The 23,104-nt window shown below is 37.4% G+C and overlaps 1 protein-coding gene across 3 annotated transcripts in view; it reads left to right on the top strand.

The window, feature by feature from the left end:
* MCM9 (minichromosome maintenance 9 homologous recombination repair factor) overlaps positions 1-23,104 on the top strand; it is a 186,204-nt gene that overhangs the window by 80,619 nt on the left and 82,481 nt on the right. The gene's annotated exons all lie outside the window — the stretch shown is intronic.

Genomic DNA, 23,104 nt, shown 5'->3' with positions numbered 1-23,104 from the left:
TTAGACTCTCATTTCTAAGGCCCTTTTCTAGCTCAAAGTCTTATGAACCTGCAGCTGTAACTTCATTTTGAGGATTTTTATGAGTTTATGTTCGTGTTGGTAAGGATTCCTTTGGTATGATCTTACCAGTGTGTTAGCTGGGAGGAGTCAATCATTGCTTAGCATTAGCATTCCTTAGAGAGGAAGCTCTTGTCCCTTGGGCTGAAGTCTCACATTCAAGAAGATTCAGTGTGCTTTAAAAACTTAACGTTGTAGAGGATCAAATGAGATAAGAAATGTAAAGCCCTTTGCCAACCTTGAAGCCTTAAATAAATGCTAGTTATATCTCTAAACTGTGAGCTCCCTGAGAGCAGGGATTTTTTTTCCCCTTCTTTGGAGCCCCAGAGGACAAGTAGGTGGCACAGCGGATAGAATGCCAGCCTGAAGTCAGACTCATCTTCCTGTGGTCAAATCCAGCCTCAGACATTTACTAGCTGTGTGACCTGGGGAAGTCACTTAACCCTGTTTGTCCCAGTTTCCTATAACATGAGCTGGAGAAGGAAATGGCAAATCACTGTAGCATCTTTGCCAAGAAAACCCCTATTGGGGTCACGAAGCGTTGGATATGACTAAAATGATTGAACAACACAAGTATCCCCAGCACTAGCACAGTGTTTGGCATGTCATAGATGATTAATAAATTCTTGTTGACTTTACTTGGAGGATTTATAAGAACATAAATCATAAGATAAATTCCATCCCAAATACTCTGAAAGGAAAAACTTGACTGAACTAAAATGACATCTGCTTCTTTGCCTGGTTTCAACTCCTTGGAACAAGGCAAGACTTCCATCCCAGGTTAAACTCATTACCTTTAGTTTCATCACTATGCTGCTAACTCAAGCTGTGACTCATACCACCTTCCTTAGCCTCCTCTCCCCTCTGATTAGAGGGTGAAGTACCAAACTCCTCCCAAAGTCTTCCTTTATAGAGGGCAGAAATTAGACTTTGTGGCTCATTTCACTCTTCATCTACCACCCTGAACAAGATGCTCACCTACTGGGCTCCTCCTGGTCTCTGACCCCTACCCCCATCCCTCTTTTCTGCCTCCTTTTGTGTGTTGTCTACCCCCATTAGATTGTAAGCTTCTGGAGCATAGGAACTTTCTTTTTATTAATTTTATCCCTAATGCTTAACACTATCCCTGGCACATAATAGATGTTATTGGATTAAATTGGACTGGCATGAAACCAAGAAATAAAACCTCAATCCCTGGCTATCTCAGGTATTTTCACAAGAAAAGTAGCACTATCCTAATTATCTTTGCTATGCAGAATTCTATTTTTGTCTTTCTCTTTTTAGATTTTTCCCTCCTGGGCTGTGGTATGGTCTTTATGTTGTTTAACATTTTCTCACCTTTGCTCTCTCTTTCTTCTATTCCATCTTTTATAGTGCTGCCAAAATAATCTTTCCTGGGTATAGATTTAGTCATGTCACTTTACTCAAAAATCTTCAGTGGTTTATCTGATTACTTCCAAAGAAAATTCAACCACTTTGCTTAGCATTCACAGCCATCCAAAATCTGACATCACCCTACCTCTTCAGCCTTCTAGCTAATGCACTGTGCTTTATACATAATAAGTAAAATGGGTCTGTTCTTTGTTCCCCAAACATACCATGCACACATGTTGATGGTACCTCTTATGTTTGAAATTCATTCTTTACCTTACTGATGAATTCATAGGTTCCCAAAGTGGGTGATATTGCCCCTGAGAGGGGGCACTTGAATGATCAGGGCGGTGGTAGTAGCCTTTGGTGCAATTGGGTGAGGTGGCACTGAATAAAAATAAGGAAACAGTGGAAGCATAAGGAAAGAAGAGAAGAAAATTTTGAAAAACCATTCATATGTGTTTCATCTGTTGTGTAATGGAGTTAAAGTCATAGTGATTACATTTTTTTTCAAAATAAACATACAAAATGCAAGTTATAACCAATCAGTGGTCAAATCCACTGACAGGTCTTAACAAGCAAGTATTGGCAGGTGTGTGTGTCACTCATTGTCGAGAAGTCCAAGCATGCATCAGTAGGAATATGTGCGTGTAATGACTTGTTTATAATATGATACTATATGGTTACATGATACAATATTGTGTCATCAAAATTTCAATGCAGGAAAAAACTCCACAAATCTACAATAAATTATTAAATTTAAGATGTGTCATTTAAAAAAAGATATTTTATATTTTTTCTAAATGATGCAAATTTTTTTTAAACCATTAAAAGGTTAAAGAAAGTAGATTTCCAGGGAGGCACTGAGTACATTTTTTTTAAAGGGGGTGGTAGACCAAATAAGTTTGGGATCCTCTGGATGAGTCTGTACTCATTCTTTAAAATCCCTCTGAAATGGCACCTATGCTATGAAGCCTTCTCTGATCCTTATGTAGATAATCAGTCAACAAGCAACTTATTCAGCAACTGTACTACAGACTAGGTAGTATGCTAGCCTCTGGAATGCAAAGACAAAAGTGAAAGCAGTGCTTGTCTTAAAAGAGGTTCTTAAATATCTGAAGGAGCCAACATGTGCATATGTAGGTGGCAAGTCTTTACTCATGCTCTCGAACGTATTTATATAATGTTCTATATTACAGCGAGCTCTGTGTCTTGTCCCTTATTTGACTATGAGTCTCAGGAGGGCAAGGACCATATCTTATCTAAGCTCTGTATTTCCTAAAACCTAACATAGTGCTCTGCATATAGTGTTTATTAATGGTTTTAAATGAATGTTCTCTTTTATAGATGAGAAGTTGCCAATATCTGAGAATATTTTTTAAATAAGATAGAGATTTTTCTGGTGCTTAGTTGCATCCAGATTTTCTGAATTTAGTGTGGTTGACAATATAAAAACAGATTGAAAAATAAATATATTATTTATAGTAATGATAACCTTTATAGCTTTCAAAATACCTTCACATTATCCTATTGAATCTTTGTAACAAACTAATAATAATGATTAAATTTTGCAAAGCCCTTTAAAAATATTGCATTTGATCCTCACAACAACCCTGTGAGAAATACATATTATTATTAGTCTACTTGCATCCCTATTTTCCAGATGAGGAAGTAGAGGCTGAGAGCTATTAAGTGACTTGGGTAGAGTCACATAGCTAGTAAGTAGTTAGGCAAATTAGGCAGCTAGGTGGTATCCTGCATAGAGTGCCTGGCCTGGAATCAGGAAGACCTGAATTAAAATCTGGCCTCAGACACTTAGTAGCTGTGTGACCCTGGACAAATCACTTAACCTCTGTTTGCCTCAGTTTCCTCATCTGTAAAATTTGGATTATTAATAGTAGTACCTACCTTGTTGGGTATTGTGAGGGTCAAATGAGATAGTAATTATAAAGGATTAAGCACAGTACCTAGCATATAGTAAATTCTCTGTAAATGTTAGTTATTATTAATTCAGGTCTTTCTAACTAAACCCAGAGTTTTATCCACTATGCCACCTCTAGGTTGGCAGGGCTAGTTTTAATATTCCCATTTTAGAAATGATGAAACAGAGGCCCAGAGATACTGAGTGATTTGCCCAAGCAAACTCATTGATGCAGAATTAGAACTAAAACTCGGGTTTTTTGAAACCTAGTCTGTTATTTTTACTCCATTACACTGCTACAGATTGAATTTAAAGTAACTTTAATCTTTGGGAAAACATTATATTTTTTAGTGATACTTCTATCAATGAATTCTCTGGAAATGAAACTTCTTTTAATAAAACTGGGTTTGAGCATAGAGGGAATAGAAAATAGACTCCCAAAAGCAAGGGTAAGGAGGGCATTTGGGTGCTAAAATGGATCACTATACCACCTTATGTTACTTCCACCTCTGGTGGCAATGTTTCTGACAATAAAACTTGCTTTTGAAATATATCCCCTTTATTGATAAAGGTTTTGCTATATTTAGATACTGTCTGTTTATTGATGTCTAATGAGACAACTTTAGAACAAGGAAGACCTCGGTTCAGATCTCAGCGTGTGACCTGGGCAAATCACTTAGGCATCTCATTGCTGTCAACGCTGAGATTAATATTGCAGAGAAGATGCCAACCTATGTTGGTATAGGGTGTTTGCTAAACCAGAGAAGTTCTTTCCCTTTTCTTCCCATTTACCACCAATCAGTCAGAAACATTTATTATACTTCTGTTATGAAGGCATTGTCCTAGCATGAAAGATATTAACACAAAGAAGGAAATGGTTCAAATTCCTAAAGACCTTACATTCTACCCATTGCAGATTATAAGCTTATTAAGGGCAGAAACTGTATATAGTCACTACTCTCTAACCCAAGTACAGTTTGCCTTTTGGGTACTTTGTAAAAAATATTAACTGTTTTTATTAACATTTCAAAATTTGAATATAATTCAAGTTAATATTTTGAAAGACCATGGTATATATAAGCTATCCAGTCTGTGTAGAAGAAAATGTAGATGAAAATCTTTAATCATTATTTTTTATTCATTTTATCCATATTTCGGATTTTTCTCAAATTCTGCATATTTTTTTTCCTTTCCAAATTAAGTCCTTTCCAATGCCACACCTCTCCTTCCCAAGCTCAGTTTCCACTCTCACCCATCCTGTTCTAAGATTTCACCATTTTCTCAACGGCTTCCCTTCATGGAGCACAGTGGTAGTGGTAAGGGAACGACAGGATTCTCTACCAAGTCTCTGGCCTTTGGGCCCAATGCTTGCGTAAAACCACTGCCGAGAACAGCTCTTTCATGCTGTAGCAGCTTTTCCAGCCTGTTACTATAGAGACGGCCAGCATTAGAAAGAAGGAGTCACTCTTGGCAGAGGCAGGGCAAGTGGGATGCTTTAGGCCTTGTAAGATTAGGGACCTTAAAAAAGGCATTTGGAAGGGATCAAGAGCTAGGGAGTGAAAGAAGAGGAGTTGCTAGGAAGTCATGTTCAAAATAGGCAAAGGGCTAGTGGTAGGCTTTTATATTTCTAGAAGCTGTACATGGTATGGCTTTGGAACTAAATATGCATCAATTTCCTCCTTAGGGAGCCTCTGGATGGCATGCTGCAGGATCCCGGTTTAACCCTGCCTTTCTCTGTTACTCCAAACATAGCTGTTGCTCTTTGCTGGTGGTACCTAAGTTCTCTCTCTCTCTCTCTGTTTGTAAAGAATGTTTTCCCCAGCCTGATCTATGTACAGCTCTATGTACACATGAAGAATGCTTAATATTTATGCTGGAAAGTAAATTCCATACAACATCCTATCACTGTATCTGCACTTACCAGATCAGATTCTAAAACCAGGTAGGCCATGAGTTAGCAGGGAATATAGTGATACTATTAATAGCCCTTTCTGGCTGTTTCTTCCCACTATAAAATAAGCAACATTCTACTCAGTTTAGCAGTTGATTTTAGGCTGGTATTTTTTTTCTTATTTAAATCAAGAAAGGCCCATAAGTAGGTTTGGGCTGTTTAGTACTAAGGTATAGCGTTAATGAAGCCAAGCGTATGGTTTCCATGTATACCTGAGCCAGGAATTAGGCCAATAAATACAAAAAAATTACTGTTATAATCTGTGCTTTGTCACTGGTGTTTATGTGGTAGTGTGTGTGTGTGTGTGTGTGTGTGTGTGTGTGTGTGTGTGTGTGAAATGAATTTGAAAAGAAAACAAGGAACATGTTCTCTCTAAATATTTTCCCATATATAATATGTATATATCTATAAATACATAAATATTTTAAAATATTTTCAATAACCAGAACTACTAAGAAAGGAAGGTTCTTCCAAGTGTAATGAACTTTGTCTTTGCCAGGATGAGCAAAGGGTTAAATTAAAGGCACATTGACTAACTAAGTTAGGTAGAGAGAGGGGAAAGCTAAGGGGTAGTGGATACATTCCTCCCTCTGCTCTTTGCCAGCTGTGCTTTCCCTTCTTTTCTTGATCCCCATTTCCCAGCCTGGGCTTGGAGTGGTGGACTTTCTGTGACAATATTCCTCTAATCCAGTGAGGGAACTGAAGCAGTGAATGAGAGCTTCAAAACTACTTATTTCTTTTAATCTTCTACCAAAGCTTCTAAACCAACCTTGAAAGAAAAAAATTCCCAAATACCAGCTTTTAATCACTGGCAAATCTTCTCTGAACCCCTCAGAAACATACCTTTTTTTCTTAACGTTTTCAATAAGGTAAATAGCACCTTAGGGTAAATTATATCACCCCAAGAAGATTTAAAGATGAAACTGGAAGGACAACAACCAGATTTTTTTTCCAAAAAATGCCTGTAGAGATTTCTCTTATAAACTTTTGTTCATCAATGATGGTGAACCATGACTTTTGTAACAAATATATTTTATTTCATCAACTATTTCCTAATTACATGTTTTATAAAACCAAGCTTTTGAGGTAAGAATTAACCATTTAACAAAAACTGCTAAAAAACTTGGAAAGCAGTTTGGAAGAAACTAGGGACAGACTGACATCTCACATTGTATACCAAAATGAGGACAAATTCTCAAATACATGATTTAGACATAAAGGATGATATCATAAGCAAATTAGGGGAGCATGAAAAACCTATGAGATCAATGGATAAAGAAAGAGTTTATGACCAAACAAGGGACAGTGAGAATTACAGGACATAAAATGGATAATTTTGATTAAATAAAATTTAAAAGATTGTGCATAAAACAAATGCAGTCAAAATTAAAAGGAAAACAGGAACGTGGGGAAAAGATTTATAGTGAGTTTCTCCAATAAAGGCCTCATTTCTCAAATATATAGGGAACCGAGTCTAATTTATAATAATGAGAGCCATTCCCCAGTTGATAAATGGTCAAAGGATAGAAGAACAGGCAGTTTTCGGAAGAAAAAATTGAAGCTATTAATAGTCACATGAAAAAATGCTCTAATCACTATTGATCCAAGAAATACAAATTAAAACAACTCTGAGGTACCATTTCAACCTAACAGATTGGCTAATATAACTGAGAAGGAAAATGACAAATGTTCAGGGGATTTGGAAAAATTGGGTCACGAATGCATTGTATTTGTGGAGTTGTGTATTTTTTAAAACTGAATAATGGTCTGAAAAGTATGCATTGAATACTTCTCCATTTGGTTGTGAGGTTTTTATGCCCTAATTAACATATGGTCAGTTTTTGTGGAGGCACTGTGTACAACTGACAAAAAGGTATAATCCTTCCTATTCCCATTCATTTATTCCCAAAGATCAATCTTATCTAACTTTTCTAAGATTGTATTTATCTACTTGACTTCTTTCTTATTTATTTTAGGGTTAGATTTATCTAGTTCTGAGATGGAAAAGTTGAGTTCTCCTACTAGTAGATAGATTCCCAAGTATTTTATATGTAGTTATTTTAAATGGAACTTCTCTATCTCTGTCTATTTCCTCCTGTTAATTCACTTAACTTTTCCTTTGAGAATATGGATGCTATGCAATTTGATGCATATATGTGTAGTATTGGTATTACTTCATGATATATAGTTCCTTTTAGAAAGATGTAGTTTTATCCCTTTTAATTGGCTCTATTTTTGCTTTTGCTTTTTACTCTGATCATGATTGCTACACCTACCTTTTTAACTTTAGCTGAAGTATAATAGCTTCTGCTCCAGCCCCTTATTTTAACTCTCTATGTGTCTATTTCAAGTATTTTTTGTAAACAACATATCGTTGAATTCTGGTATCAAATCTTTCTGCTTTCCACTTCCTTTTTATGGGTGAATTCATCCCATTCACATTTATAGTTATGACTACTAACTGTGCATTTCTCTCCATCTTATTTTCTTCTGTTTATCTTTCTCTCTCTTTTTATCCCTCTAAAGTATGTTTTGCTTCTGACCACCACATTCTACTTACCACAAAAGACCTACCCTTTCTCTTATTCCCTTCCCCTCCTATTTCCCTTTTGGGTAAAATAGATTTTTCTTACTAATTGAGAATGTATATATTTTTTCCCCTCTTACAACAGTTTAGATGTGAGTGAGGTTCAAGTATCTCCCACTCCACTCTCACACCATTTTCCCCTCTACTGTAAAAGCTCTCCTTTGTGTACCTCTTTTACGTGAGATAATTTCCCCCATTCTTACTCTCCCTTTTCCTAGGAATCCCACTTCCTTACCTATCCATTTTTTTTACATCATCCCATCATAACTCTTTCACTCTCGAATCTTCTTTCTATGTAAAATCCTTCTAATTGTCCTAATAATGACAAAGATCTTTGAAAATACATGTATCATCTTCCCATTTAGAAAGGTAAACAGCTTAACCTTATTGATTTCTCTTTCATATTTAATCTTTTTATGCTTCTCTTTAGTTTTGTTTTGGAAAGTCAAGTTTTCTCTTCAGTTGTGATCTTTCCATCAAGAATCCTAGAAAGTCTTTTATTTCATTAAATATCCATTTTTTTCCCCATATTGGATTATGCTCAGTTTTGCTGAGTAGGTTATTCTTAATATTAATCTTGTCTGTTTCGCCTTCTACGATACCATATTCCAAGCCCTCTGCTCCTTTAATGTGGTCAATCTTGTGTGATTCTGACTATAATGCCATGTATTTGAATGGTTTCTTTCTGATTGTTTGAAGTATTTTCTCTTTGACCTGGGAACTTTGGAATTTGGCTATGACAATTCTAGGAGTTTTCATTTTTGAATCTCTTTCAAGCAGTGATCACTGATTCTTTTAGTTTCTATTTTACCATCTATTTAAGGATATTGGAACAGTTCTCCTTAACAATTTCTTGAAATATGATGTCCAGGATATTTTTTTTTCAAAATCATGGCTTATAGGTAGTCTAGTAATTATGAAATTATCTCTCCTTAATCTGTTTTCCAGGTCAGTTGTTTTTTCTATGCAATATTTCACATTTTCTTATATGTTTTCATTCTTTTGACTTTCTTTTGTTGTTTCTTAATGTCTCATGGAGTCACTAACTTCTGCTTGGCCAAAGCAAATTTTTAAGGAATTATTTTCTTCAGTGAGCTTTTGTACCTCTTTTTCCATTTGACCAATTCTGGTTTTTAAGGTGTTTTCTTGAATAGGTTAGGTTCATGTGACATAGTAGTCAATGATTATAGCAGCCTACTATTTGATAAACCCCAGGATCCCGATTTGGAGGTTAAGAACTCACTGTTTGACAAAAAAGTGCTGAAAAAACTGGAAAATAGAATGGTGGAAACTGGGTATGGACCAATGCCTGACACCATATACCAGAATAAAGTACAAATTTGGGTATAAAGGCTGATACTATAAACAAATTAGGGGAGCAAGGAATACTTTATTTGTCCAATTTATGGAGAATGGAGAAATTTATGACTGAACAAGAGATAGAGAACATTATGAAATGCATAATGGATAATTCTTATTACATTAAATTGAAAAGTTTTTATACAAGCAAAGCCAATGCAACCAAGATTAGGAGGGAAGCAGAAAACCAGGAAAGAATTTTTACAGCTAGTGTCTGTGATAAAGGCCTCATTTCTAAAATATACAGAGAACTCAGTCAAATTTACAAGAATACAAGTCATTCCCCAGTTGATAAATGGTCAACAAACAGGCAGTTTTCAGAGGAAGAAATTAAAGCTATCTATAGTCAGATGAAAATATTCTCTAAATCATTATTAGTAGAGAGATTCAAATCAAAATAACTCTGAGGTACCACATCACACCTGTTAGATTGACTAACATGACAAAACAGGAAGATGATAAATATTGGAGAAGATGTGGGAGAGTTGGAACACTAATTCTTAATTGTAACCTCACCTCCTCTGCCTTCTACAATATCATATTCCAAGCCCTCCCTTATAGTGGAGCTGTAAGCTGACTCAACCATTCTGGAGAGCAATTTGGAACTATGCTCAAACTATAAAAATGTACAACCTTTGATCCAGCAATACCTCTTCTAGGGCTGTATCCCAAAGAGATCATAAAAATGGGAAAAGGGTCCACATGTATAAAAATATTTATAGCATATGGTGGCCAGGAACTGGAAATTGAGGGGATGCCCGTCAACTGAGGAATGGCTGAACTAGTAGTGATATATGAATATAATGGAATGCTATTGTGCTATAAGAAGTGACAAACAGGAGGACTTCAGAAAAACCTGGAAAGACTTATGTGAACTGATGCTGAGTGAAATGAGCAGATCCAGGAGAACATTATACTCAGTAACAACCATAGTGTGTGAGGACTATCTCTGATAGACTAATTCCTTCACAGCAATGCAAGGACCTGAACCATTTCCAAAGAACTCAATGGAAAATGCCATCTACATCCAGGAAAAGAACTATAGAGTCAGAACTCAGAATGAAGCAGATTCTTTTCTATTTTGTTATGCTTTATTTGGTTTTTCTCATGGTTTCTCCCATTGGTTTCTTCTGTGCAACATGACTAAAGTGAAAATGTGTTTAATAAGAATATACGTGTAGAACCCATATAAGATTGCATAGAGTCATGAGAAGAGAGGGGTGGTTGTTGAAAACTGAAAACAAATAAATTAACCAAAAAAAGGCATTTTCTTCAGTATTTTTGGTGCCTCTTTACCAAGCTGCTAATTCTCTTTTCATAACCTTCTTCCTTCACTTTTATTCTTTGCTTATTGTTTCATCTACCACTCTGGTTTTGAAAATAATTTTTTAGTTCTTTCAGGAATTCTTGTTGCACTTGTGTCCAATTCACATGTTTTTCTTTGGGGTTTTGCTTGGAGCTGTTTTGACTTGATTGTCTTCTTCTGAGTTTCACTTGATCTTTACTCCCCATAGTATCCTTTTTATGTTCAGGTTCCTTTTTTATTGTTAGCTTATTTTCCCACTCTTTCTTGATTTGAAACTCTGTGTTAATGTTGGACTCTTTTACTAGTGAGAAAGTTGAGCATGACGCTCTCAAGATTCTGGGGCTTTTTGCACTATTATTTTTAGAACTAGTTCTGGGGGTCTGGAAGTTTTTGGTGCTTCCAAAGTAGTATGATTGGGGAGATGTTTGGTCATTGTCCTTGTGGTCTGCACTCTGGTCTAAGACCCAGGAAGGTCCCCTGATCCCTAGATACTGCAATTAGTATTGCTACTTAAAGTTCCTGATCCTTTGGGACCAAAAGTGATAATTCCCCTAAGGGTTTCCATTCCCTTTGAATAAAAGTGCCCCTCTCTGCCCTTGAATTATGACCCAGAAATGGGTATAAGCAATGGAGTTGCCAAACAGCATCTAGTCTTGCATCTAGTGCCAGCACAGAGGTCCCCTGTCATCTCTTTCTGACCAGTTGCCAGGTCCCCTTACCATCTCTGGCTTGGTAGCTCCTGAAGCAACTGTTGCTTCTATCACCACCACCTAATTGTACCACTGGTGTTTTATCCATGTGGACTCTGGGCCAGCCTCCTACACTGTGTCATAGGTCTCTCTTTCCAAGTTCCTGAGTTGTCTTTGGCTAGAAGAATGTTTCACTGTGATCTTTTGTTGACTCTACCACTCCAGAATTTGATTTGAGGTGTTAAGTTGTTTAGAGGAAAATGTAAAGAGAACTCAGCTGAGCACTTTCTCCACTCAGTCATCTTGGCTCCAGAGAAGTCTCAGACCCAGGACTTTTTTTTTATTTGATTTTTCATTTTTAACACGGTTTATAACATATAAAACAATTCAAACTTTTGGTCAGGTGATGCTTCTTTTTAAAGCATTTACAATATGGACCACAAAAGAATTTTTTTTTAAACATTAACCAACTGAGACACAAATAATATTTATGTTGCTAACTTCACAAGCTCTCGACCTAATTGTCTCCACAGTATTACTAAGAATTAAAGGACCCTAACTTATTGTTATTGGTCTAAAGACCTATGCCTAATAGCTTAATTTTAGACTTAACCTCGGATATTCCCCTACCAATAATCTATAACTTAATAGATCTGGTATTAAGCTTACAAACCTTTTGACTATAGGAAATTGCCACCAAGAGTAGGGACCTTGCAGGGATAGAATATCTGCCCAACTTCATGTTAATTCCAGGCAGGATTAGATTGTCCACTTGCATTGAGTCAGGCTTAAAGTCTGCCAGGTGTCAGTGGGGAAATTGACTACCTCAATTTAAGAGGTAGGAGGGAGAATCCTACCTCAGCCCAGATCCGTGACTTTTGAATTCTTAACATCACAGGAGCTAGAAAAGATCAAGTATACAAAGGTTTGTCCTGGCAGTAACACAATTTTCAGAGCATTGAGGGCTCTTAAGATAGCTGGAAGAGGGGAACCCTACTACACCCATGGGGAAAGAAAATCCCAGGCCCTACTCCTAGTGAAAAAAGGTTATTGAGAAACAATCATAAGCCTACTTTCTAATGTCTGCAAAATATTTATGAGAATAATCTACACTCTTATCAAGGGTATTGTCATTGAAGGTTTGAGATAGTAACAAGTAAAGGATATGAAACATCAGATCACATTTTTATCCACAATTGACTGGAAGATACAGAGAATACAATATGCCACTGTTTCTATTGTTTCTTGAGTATAAAAAAGGTGGTTTTTTTTAGTTAAAAAAGCAAAATGCCAACCTAAAAAGCTTTCTTCTAACAAGGTGTTCTTAAAATCATATGATATTCTGTAACAGATATAGAAACAGATAACTTTAATGACTGTCAATATTAAATGAAGTATAAGATGTGATCAACAAAGTTGTTTGCTACTGTCCTGGACGAAATCAAGAAAAGATTCCAAATTAAAGAAGTATTTCCTATAGATGAGGTGTCCCCGAGAGGCTTCTGCTTGTGGATGCTGTTCTGATTACCTTTGCTCCTAGAACATTCATAATCCATAACTACTCAGAAGATTGTGGTCTAACTATCCACATAGGAGAAACCAAGTGGATGAAGATGTCTGTTATCTAGAGAAGAAGTCTAGACTGAGATATCCAACTGGACATATAACCGACAAAGCTGGTCCATCACTTTACATATTGGGAAAGTACTGAAGGTAGACAAAGAGCTGCACTTAAAATTAAACAGGGAGAGGAAATGAGACTAAATTGCCCTAAGGAAAAAAATTTTTAGTAAAATATTTTGATGATTAAAAAACAACAACATTGTTTTCATTTCTTGATGGCACCTCCTCTTGAAATCTTTCTTTACAAAACCTTAAGAAAGCATAGTTAAATGAAATAAACCAATACATGTCTGTCAACATTCTGCCTGTCATTCTTCACCCATTGTCTACCACTCCTATTCCAAGAAAAGGGAAGAACGATTCATTGCCAGTTCTCTAGAGTCAAGATTAGTCACTGAATTAATCAGAGTTCAGATGTCTGTTGGTGCTGTTTTCCTTTACTAGATTGTGGTCATTATATAAATTGTTTCTCCTAGTTATTATTACCTTTTTTCTGAATCAGCTTGTGCAGGTTTCCTGAGGTTTGTTAAAATTCTTTATGTTCATTGTTTCTTACAATATTATATTCCATTATATCCATATACCATTTTGTTTTTTCAGGCATTCCCCAATGGATGGCCTCCACTTTCCTTCTAGTTCTTTACTCCCATAAAAAATGCTGCTATAAACATTTTTGTACCAATGGGACCTTTTCTTTTGGTTTTGAACTCCTTGGGATATATGCCTAGTAATGGGATTTCTGGATCAAAAGGGTGTGAAGGAATTAAAAAGCATTTGTCAAACCCCTAATATGTGCCAGGTATTGTGCTAGTTGCTAGTGATACAAATCACAGAATGTGAGATTTGGAAGGGACCCCACTGGCCATCTAGTCTCACCTATACATGAAGGAACCTCTACTATATTCATTAAGTGGTCAATCAGCTTCTTCTTAAAGACCTCCAATGAGAGTGCACCCCATCTCCCCCAAAGGGAAGCTGTTCCGTTTTTGGATAGCTGCAATTATTAGGAAGTTCCTCCTAGCATCAATCTTAAATGATGGTCATTGCTCCTGTTTCTTTCCTCTGAGGCCATACAGAAAAAATACAATCTCTCCTGCATATGACAACACTTCAGACATTGGAAAAGAGCTACTATGTTTCACCTGTCTTTTTTTTTTTTTTTTTGCTGATCATGTCCAGTTCCTTCAAATGATCCTCATATTATGAACTCAGTGCCTTTCATCATCCTGGCTGCTCTCCTCTGGACAAACTATGGCCTTATCAGTGCCGTTTTTAGACTGTGGTACCCTGAATGGATAAAGGATGTCAAGGGCATATTTCAGTGGGACTATTGCCTTTCTATTCCTGGAAGCTATTCCCCTCCTAATGCAGTTCAAGATTGCATTAGCTTTTTTGGCCTTCACATCACACTGCTCATTCATTGAGTTTGCAGTCCACAAAACTCCAGATCCTTTTCAGAATAATTGCTGTCCATCCGGGCTATTCTCATCTTATGTTTGTGGAGTTGATTTTTTGTATCCAAGTACAAGACTGTACCTATCTCTTATATCTTATTAGATTCAGCCCAGTGTTCATCTAGCCTATCAAACCTTTTGGATCCTGACTTTATTGTCCATTGTGTTATTTCCTTCCCTCTCCTCTCCTCCTCCAACCCCAGTATTGTGTCATTTGTATATTTGATGAGCATAGCATCTATGCTTTTATCACAGTCATTAGTTAAAATGGCCAAGTGCAGTGGAGGCAAGATGGCAGAGTAGATGGACAGACCTGCTCTAGCTCTCCCCTATAGCCCATAAAATACTTGTAAAAAATGACTCTAAATAAATTCTAGAGCAGCAGAAGCCATAAAACAACAGAGTGAAAGAGATTTCCAACTCAAGACAACATGGAAGGCTGACAGGAAAAGTCTATCTCACAGGACTCAAAGTGGAGCACAGTCCAGCTTTGGCCACGTTGCACAGCACAAATAGAACCGGAACAGGCTTCAGGGCACCAAATCACAGATAGCAGCTGCGGTTCCCAGATTTCTCAACCCACAAATGCCAAAGACAGCTTCAAAGGTCAGTAAGAAAGCTCTTTCACCTGGGTGAGAGGGGAGCACAATCTGGCCCCAGCTCTGGCCCCAGGACAGTGGCAGACACTGTAGCAGCAGTATCCACTTTTGGAGCCCTTGGCCTAAAGACCCTGGAGGAATCAATCAGCTGATCAGGGTCTCAGTTCTGAGTGGAGGTCCTGGGGCAAGGAGGAGCGCTGGTGATGACTGTGGAGAGGGAACCCTACTCAGTTCGAGGGCAGAAAAGAGTGCTCACAAACCAGAGCACAGGCCAAGAGAAGAGTAAACTCCTCTTCCTTGATTGTGCCACCTTGGAGGAACTGAGAACTTGCAGATCCCTAGAGTATACCCTCCACTTGTCAAAGGACTCAAAAGTCAAATAACTGGCTGGAAAAATGCCCCCAAAAGAGAAAAAAATAAGACCAAAGAAGGTTACTTTCTTGGTCAAAATATGTTTTCTTCCATCCTGTCTGATGAGGAAGAACAAAACATACCATCAGAGGAATACATCAAAGTCAAGGCTTTCACATCCACAACCTCCAAAAAATAATATGCTTCTACTATTAGTTGTATCATTTGTGAGTTTAATGAACTTCCGGGGGCGGAGCCAAGATGGCGGAGTAGAAAGACGCACATACACATAGCTCTGAACCCACAACCCATAGAATGGCTACAGGGAAGTAACTCACGGCGGGTTCCGCACCCGGAGGCCGCGGAGCGTTGGAGCGAGGGAGATTTCTGTTCCAGGGAGACCTGCGGGCCTCTCGCGGGGGGGGGTCCTTCGCGCTGCGGACTGGGCGCCGGGACTGGGAGCTGGGTGCGGCCCTGCCGCGGCCGCGGCACCGAGAGGAAAAGATCCGAGCAGGCTTCACAGACAGGATCTCCAGCGGCCACGCGGGTCCCTCCACCCACAGAGGGATCTGCAAACCTCTCGCAAAGGGTCCGTCGCGCTGCAGACACAAAGCCCAGCCCAGCCCTGCTGCGGCCACGGCTGCGGCACCGAGAGAAACAGATCCGAGCAGGCTTCAGGGACGGGATCTCCAGCGGCCGCACAAGTCCCTCCACCCACAGGTGACAGGGGTGGGTGAGAGAGTCTCTTTGGCGGGTCGAGAGGGGAGTGGGGTGCCCCCATAATTCAGGCCCCCCCCGGGAGGTAGAAGCTAAGAGGCGGCTGCAGACAGGGGCTCCCCAAGCAGGCGGGAGCCTGAATCCATTGCGGAAGGTCTGCGCATAAACCCCCTGAGGGAACTGAGCCTGAGAGGTGGCCCCGCCCTGATCTCAGCACTAGATCATAATCTCATACTGAATAGCAGCCCTGCCCCCGCCAAAAGCCCTGAGGCTGGAAGCAGCATTTGAATCTCAGACCACAAACACGGGCTGGGAGGATCAGGAGGTGAGGTGGGTGTGAGGAAAATATTCAGAGGTCAAGTCACCGGCTGGGAAAATGCCCAGAAAAGGGAAAAGAAATAAGACTATAGAAGGTTACTTTCTTGGCGAACAGGCATTTCCTCCCTTCCTTTCTGATGAGGAAGAACAATGCTTACCATCAGGCAAAGACACAGAAATCAAGGCTTCTGTGTCCCAGCCCACACAATGGGCTCAGGCCATGGAAGAGCTCAAAAAGAATTTTGAAAATCAAGTTAGAGAGGTGGAGGAAAAGCTGGGAAGAGAAATGAGAGACATGAAGTCAAAGCATGAACAGCAGATCAGCTCCCTGCTAAGGGAGACCCAAAAAAATGTTGAAGAAATTAACACCTTAAAAACTAGCCAAACTCAATTGGCAAAAGAGGTTCAAAAAGCCAATGAGGAGAAGAATGCTTTCAAAAGCAGAATTAGCCAAATGGAAAAGGAGATTCAAAAGCTCACTGAAGAAAATAGTTCTTTCAAAATTAGAATGGCACAGATGGAGGCTAATGACTTTATGCAAAACCAAGAAATCACAGAACAAAGAGAGAAGAATGGAACTTCCTCTTATGTAAGCCACAGTGTTTCTCACCCTGAACTAGCCTTGATAGGAGAAGACAGTTAAGAAGCAATAGAGTGAGGCAGAAACTATTTTTAAAGTCTATAAATAAGAGAGAGAAAAAAGCATCTTACTATTATCTGTTTGAGGAGTTTATTAAAACTTTATGCACAGTGCTGATGATACCAGAAAAACTGTTTCTTTCATGAAATTAGGAGATTGAGAACTTGGGAGTTGAAACTTTAACACAGTGATTCTGCCTCCTATTCTGTCTCTCTAATTGTTTAACTATGATAGAATGGTTTTTGAGAGGCACCACTGCAGAGTGGACCTTGGCATAGGGCTGGCCTTGGAGTCAGGAAAAGTCCTATGTCTGACACGCCAACTATGTGACCCTGAACATGTCCCTTAGCTTCTTAGGGCACTAGTCTACACTCAGTTTATGAAACTGCAGGTAAGTTGCCAGACTGAATTGGTGGAGTTTTCACATTAGTAGTTCCCCAGACCACTAAAATCACAGCTTCAGACCAAAAAGAACAAAAGAAAAAGGACCTTGAAGCAGTCTAAAGATGGTCAAATGGTTGTTCATAGGAATCATTGGGAATGTGGATTATAATATATGGTTTCAGGCCATAGAAGAGCTCAGAAAGGATTTTGAAAGTCAAGTAAGAGAAGTAGAGCAAAAACTGGGAAGAGAAATGAGAGCTATACAAGAAAATCATGAAAAAGCAAGCCAATAACTTGCTAAAGGAGACCCAAAAAAACTCTGAAGAAAATAACACCTTTAAAAATAGACTAACCCAAATGGCAAAAGACATACAAAAAGCCAATGAGGAGAAGAATGCTTTAAAAAAGTAGAATTGGCCAAATGGAAAAGGAGGTTCAAAAGCTCACTGAAGGAAATAGTTCTTTAAAAATTAGAATGGAGCAGATGGAAGCTAATGACTTTATGAGAAACAAAGAAATTATAAAACAAAACCAAAAGAAAGAAAAAATAGAAGACAATGTGAAATATCTCATGAAAAACAACTGACCTGGAAAATAGATCCAGGAGAGATCATTTAAAAATTATTGGTCTAACTGAAAACCATGATCAAAAAAAGAGCCTAGACATCATCTTTGAAGAAATTATCAAGGAAAACTGTCCTGATATTCTAGACCCAGAGGGCAAAATGGAAATGGAAAGAATTCACTGATCATCTCCTGAAAGAGATCCCCAAAGGAAAACTTCTAGGAATATTGTAGCCAAATTCCAGAGTTCCCAGGTCAAGGAGAAATTGTTATAAGCAGCCAGAAAGAAACAATTAAAGTATTGTAGAAATACAATCAGAATAACACAGGACTTAGCAGCTTCTACACTAAGGGATTGAAGGGCTTAGAATATGCTTCTCCAGCGGTCAAAGGAGATAGGATTAAAACCAAGAATCACCTACCCACCAAAACTGAGTATAATACTTCAGGGGAAAAAATTTCAATGAAATAGAGGACTTCTGAGCATTCTTGTTGAAAAGACCAGAGCTGAATAGAAAATTTGGCTTTCAGATACAAGAATCAAGAGAAACATGAAAAGGTAAACAGGAAAGAGAGCCATAAGGAACTCATTAAAGTTCAACTGTTTACATTCCTATATAGAAAGATGTTATTTGAAACTCATGAGACATTTTTTCAGTATTAGGGTAGTTAGAGGGAATATATATATATATATATATGTAGGTGTGTTAGTCATTTTTGTTCTCTTATTTCTAGTCCAAAAGTCATTCTCCTTCACAGAAAAATAGAAACAAAATAACAGGCAATCAGCCCCACTTTCTCTCGGGTATCCATTATTGTCATCCCTTGTACCCTAAAGGTCCTCTCCCTTCTTAGATCCTCCTTCTTCTCCCTATATAACTAAAAATCCCCTTTTTCCTTATCTTCCCTCACCAGCCTCAGGTTGTTCTGAGTTTTGCCATTTTTGATATTATACAAGACTATGCCCGGTTCTTACATTCACCCTCTATTACCTGGTCTTACTGCTACCATCTGTACATTTCTCTTTTTAAACCTAAATTGGCTGGTGAGTTTTTTTTGCATACATAGGCTCATTCTCCAACAAATCTCATTTTTTCCTCCTTATTGGAACATTTTGCCATGAGGGTCTTCTTAATATCATTCTTGAGTATTTCCCATCCCTCCTGGACTGACTTAGCCTGAAGCATTTTAGTTCTTGGGCTACTGCCTATCTTTCCTCTCTTTTCCCAAAATCTAGGGTGCATGGCAGACTAGCCAAGTTTTCTTCTCTAGCATAATAAACTCCAAACCATTAATCTTTGTTAACAAGAATCAGATCAAGGACAGAATCCTCCTCTGAGTTCTTCCACTTTTTGAATGATGAAATTATCACTAAGGCAAGTTAAAAAGTTAGCTGGTCTGTGTTTGGCCAAGAAAGAGCTCCAGCAGATGTCTAGATAACTGAATTCCCCAATTCTACTACATCATGCCACTGTGCCAGAGTTGTGATGTTTCCTAAACTCCTCATCTGGTTTTCCTTTCTGTCCAGGTGTTCTGTAGTATATTCCAGTGGGGAAAAATCACTTCTATTTCTCTCTTCTCTGACTTTTATTCTCCATCATGTTTTCCTACTCTAGTTCCTGAATTTTTTCATTTGAATAGATAACATTAGTATTACACTTATTATGTGTCAGGCACAATGCTAAGCACTTTACAGTTATCTCATCTGATTTCACAACAATACTAGGAAGTAGGTGCTATCATTATTATTATTCCCATTTTCCAAATGAGAAAACTTTTATATTCAGGTTTTTCTTACTCCAGGCTCTATCCTTCTTAGGGCAGGTAAGTGGTGCAGTGGATAGAGCACTGGGCTTGGAATCAGGAAGACTCATCTTTATGAGTTCATATCTGGCCTCAGTCACTTAGGTGACCCTGGGCAAGTCACTAAACCCTCTTTACCTCAGTTCCTCATCTGTAAAATAAATTAAAGAAGGATGTGGCAAACCACTCCAGTATCTTTGCCAGTAAGACCCCAAAATGGGGTCACAGAGTTGGACACCAGTGAAAATGACTGAAGGTATCCTCCCAGAAGCAATGGCAGCATTGATTTGATTCATTACTTTTCCCAAGCAAGAGGTAGAAAATGGAGGGAGAGGAAGAATGGGCAGATGTTTGGGGTAGACATAATGCATGTAATAGGTAGGGCAGATGGTAAGATGTCCCAAGATGACCTGATCAGATAGGTGTAAAGTTTAGTCAGGGGTCAACTAGATAGAATCAATGAGTTTGGTTTCATTTACTTCCCAGTCAAATGAAGCTTCAGCATAGTGTTTTTGGGATGAGTGGCTTAATTCACTTAGGGAACAAAGTTGTCTCTATTCTGGAGGAAGATGCTGTTTCAGGAATTGGGAAGAAGAGGAGGTAATCAGGTCAGAGTAGATGGAATAATATCCTAGGATATGACTGGAGCATTAATACCTAATTTTCTTTGACCCTTTTTGAACTTCCTTCTTCTCTCTTCTATGTACATTTAGATGTTTAATTGATACTCTTTTCTCTCTTTTCTATTATTTTTTACATTACTATCATTACCTTTCATTATTCCAAATCTTCCCCCTTCAAATAAAAACCTTCTCTTGTAAAGTTTACAAAAACTCTAAAAATTTTATGTAATAGAAATTGACTATTTTATATTTTTTTATTAGCTCTATCCCTTGTTTGGTTAAGATTTCTCCTCCTAGACATTGTTATGCAAGGTATTTCCCTCCATTCTCTTTCAAATTTTTTAATCATTTAATCTTTTGTATTTGTCACCATATCATTTTGGAGTTTGTTGAGGTATGTGATATGAGTTAATTTCTACTCAACTCATTTTGTTTTCTCAGCCATTAGCTCTTACCACATTGATTTGTATTCTTGAGTTTACTGAACAAAAGGCTAGTATGTTCAGTTATCAGTGGACTTACCTACTCCATTCCACAAATCACCTTTTCTGTTTTTAAACCACAATCAAATAATTGGGTTTTGTAATTTTATTATTTGCTTGTTTTTAGCATACATTTACGAAAAAACTTTTGAGTTCCAAATTTTTTCCCTCCCTCCAACCCCTCCTTTGCCCCTTGAGAAGGCAAGAAATGTGTTATACATTGTGTATACATACATGTTACACATACAGTTATACATGTGAAATCATGCAAAACATACTTCCATATTAGCCATGTTGCAAAAAAAAGTAAGAAAAATAAAACGAAAAAATTATGCTTCTGTCTATACTCAGGCTCCATCAGTTCTTATATGGTGGTGAACAGTATTTTCATCATAAGTCCTTCAGAATTGCCTTGGATCATTGTATTGATCAGAATAGCTAAACCATTCACAGCTTATCATCCTTAAAACATTGCTGTTTCTGCATACAGTGTTCTGCTTCTGCTCACTTCACTTTGCATCAGTTCATAAAAGTCTTTTCAGGTTTTTCTAAAACCATCCCCTTCATCATTTCATAGGGTATAACAGTATTCCATCACAATCCACAACTTGTTCAGCCATTCCCCAATTGATGAACATCTTCTTGATTTCAATTCTTTGCCACCACAAAAAGCACTGCTATAAATATTTTTGTACAAATAGATACTTTTCCCTTTTCTTTGATCTTTTTGGGATACAGACCTAATAGTAGTATGGCTGGGTCAAAGGTTATCCACAGTTTTATAGCACTTTGGAAATAGTTCCAAATTGTTCTCTAGAATGGTTGGATTAGTTCACAACTCTACTAACAGTGTGTTAGTGCCCCAGTTTTCCCATATCCCCTCCAATATTTGTCATTTTCGTTCTGTGTTATATTAGCCAATTGGATAGATTGAAGTGTTACCTTAGAATTGTTTTAATTTGCATTTCTGTGATAAGTAGTGATTCAACATTTTTTCACATGACTCTTAATAGCTTTGATTTTTCTTCTGAAAATTGCTTGTTCATATCCTTTGACCATTTATCAGTTGGGGAATGACTTGGATTTTTATAAATTTGACTCAGTGTTCTATATATTGAGAAATGAGGTCTTTACCAGAGAAACTTGCTGTTAAAAATAATTCCTCCAGTTTCCTGTTTTCTTTCTATTTTTAGCTGCCTTGGTTTTGTTTGTACAGAAACTTTTAAATTTAATGTAATCAAAATTACCCATTTTACTTCTTGTGATCCTCTCTGTCTCTTGTTTGGTCATAAATTCTTCCCTTATCCATAGATCTGACAGGTAAAATTTTCCGTGGTCCCCTAATTTGCTTATGATATCACTTTTTATGTCTAAATCATTTATCCATTTTGACCTTCTCTTGGTATACAGAGTGATGTTGATCTATACCTAGTTTCTGCCAAACTGCTTTACAAATTTCCCAGAAGTTTTTATCAGATAGTGAGTTCCTTCCCCCAAAACTTGAATCTTTGGGCTTATCAAAGATTAGATTACTGTGGTAATCTAGTACTGTTTATTTAATTTATTTTTTAATTAGTAGTTTAATTGGTAATGCTAGTACCCCTTCATTCCTACTTTTTAAAAAAATTGTTTCCTTTGAAGATCTTGACTTTCTGTTCCTTGAGATGAATTTTGTTATTATTTTTTGTAATTCTCTAAAAGAATCTCTTGGGAGCTTGATTGACATGGCATTACACTTGTAAATTAATTTGGAAGTATTGCCATTTTGATTATATTGCCACAGACCAATCATGAAAAATGAATACTGCCAAATTATTAGTTTTCCTGTATTTCTCTAAAAGTATCTTGTAGTTATATTCATAGGTCCTAAATATGCCTTTGTAGGTTAACTCTTAGGTGTTTGTGCATTTTATTATTTATTTTGAATAGAACTTCTTTTCTTATCTCCTCCTGCTTAGTTTTGTTAATAACATACAGAAAGGCTGATGATTTTTTGTCAGTTTATTTTCTTATTACTTTATTGTTGTGATTAATTTTGTATTTAATCTTTGAGATTCTTTAAGTTAACCACATGATCTACAAGTAGAGGTAATTTTGCATTTTTTTTGCTTATGTTTATTCCTCCAAGTTCTTTTTCTTGTCTTATTACTATAACTAAGATTTCTAGAATTATATAAAGTAATAATGATTACAATGGACATATTTTAATTACATTGAAAAATATATTTACTCTTTCCCTATTACAAATAATTTTAGTCAAATTGACAAAACTGACAAAAGATGAGAATAGTCAGTGTTAGAATTG

Source organism: Notamacropus eugenii, chromosome 2 (genome assembly GCF_028372415.1).
Source record: "Notamacropus eugenii isolate mMacEug1 chromosome 2, mMacEug1.pri_v2, whole genome shotgun sequence".
Lineage (NCBI taxonomy): Eukaryota > Metazoa > Chordata > Mammalia > Diprotodontia > Macropodidae > Notamacropus > Notamacropus eugenii.
Note: the sequence above shows the minus strand (reverse complement) of the source record. Positions and strands in the feature narration are given on the sequence as shown.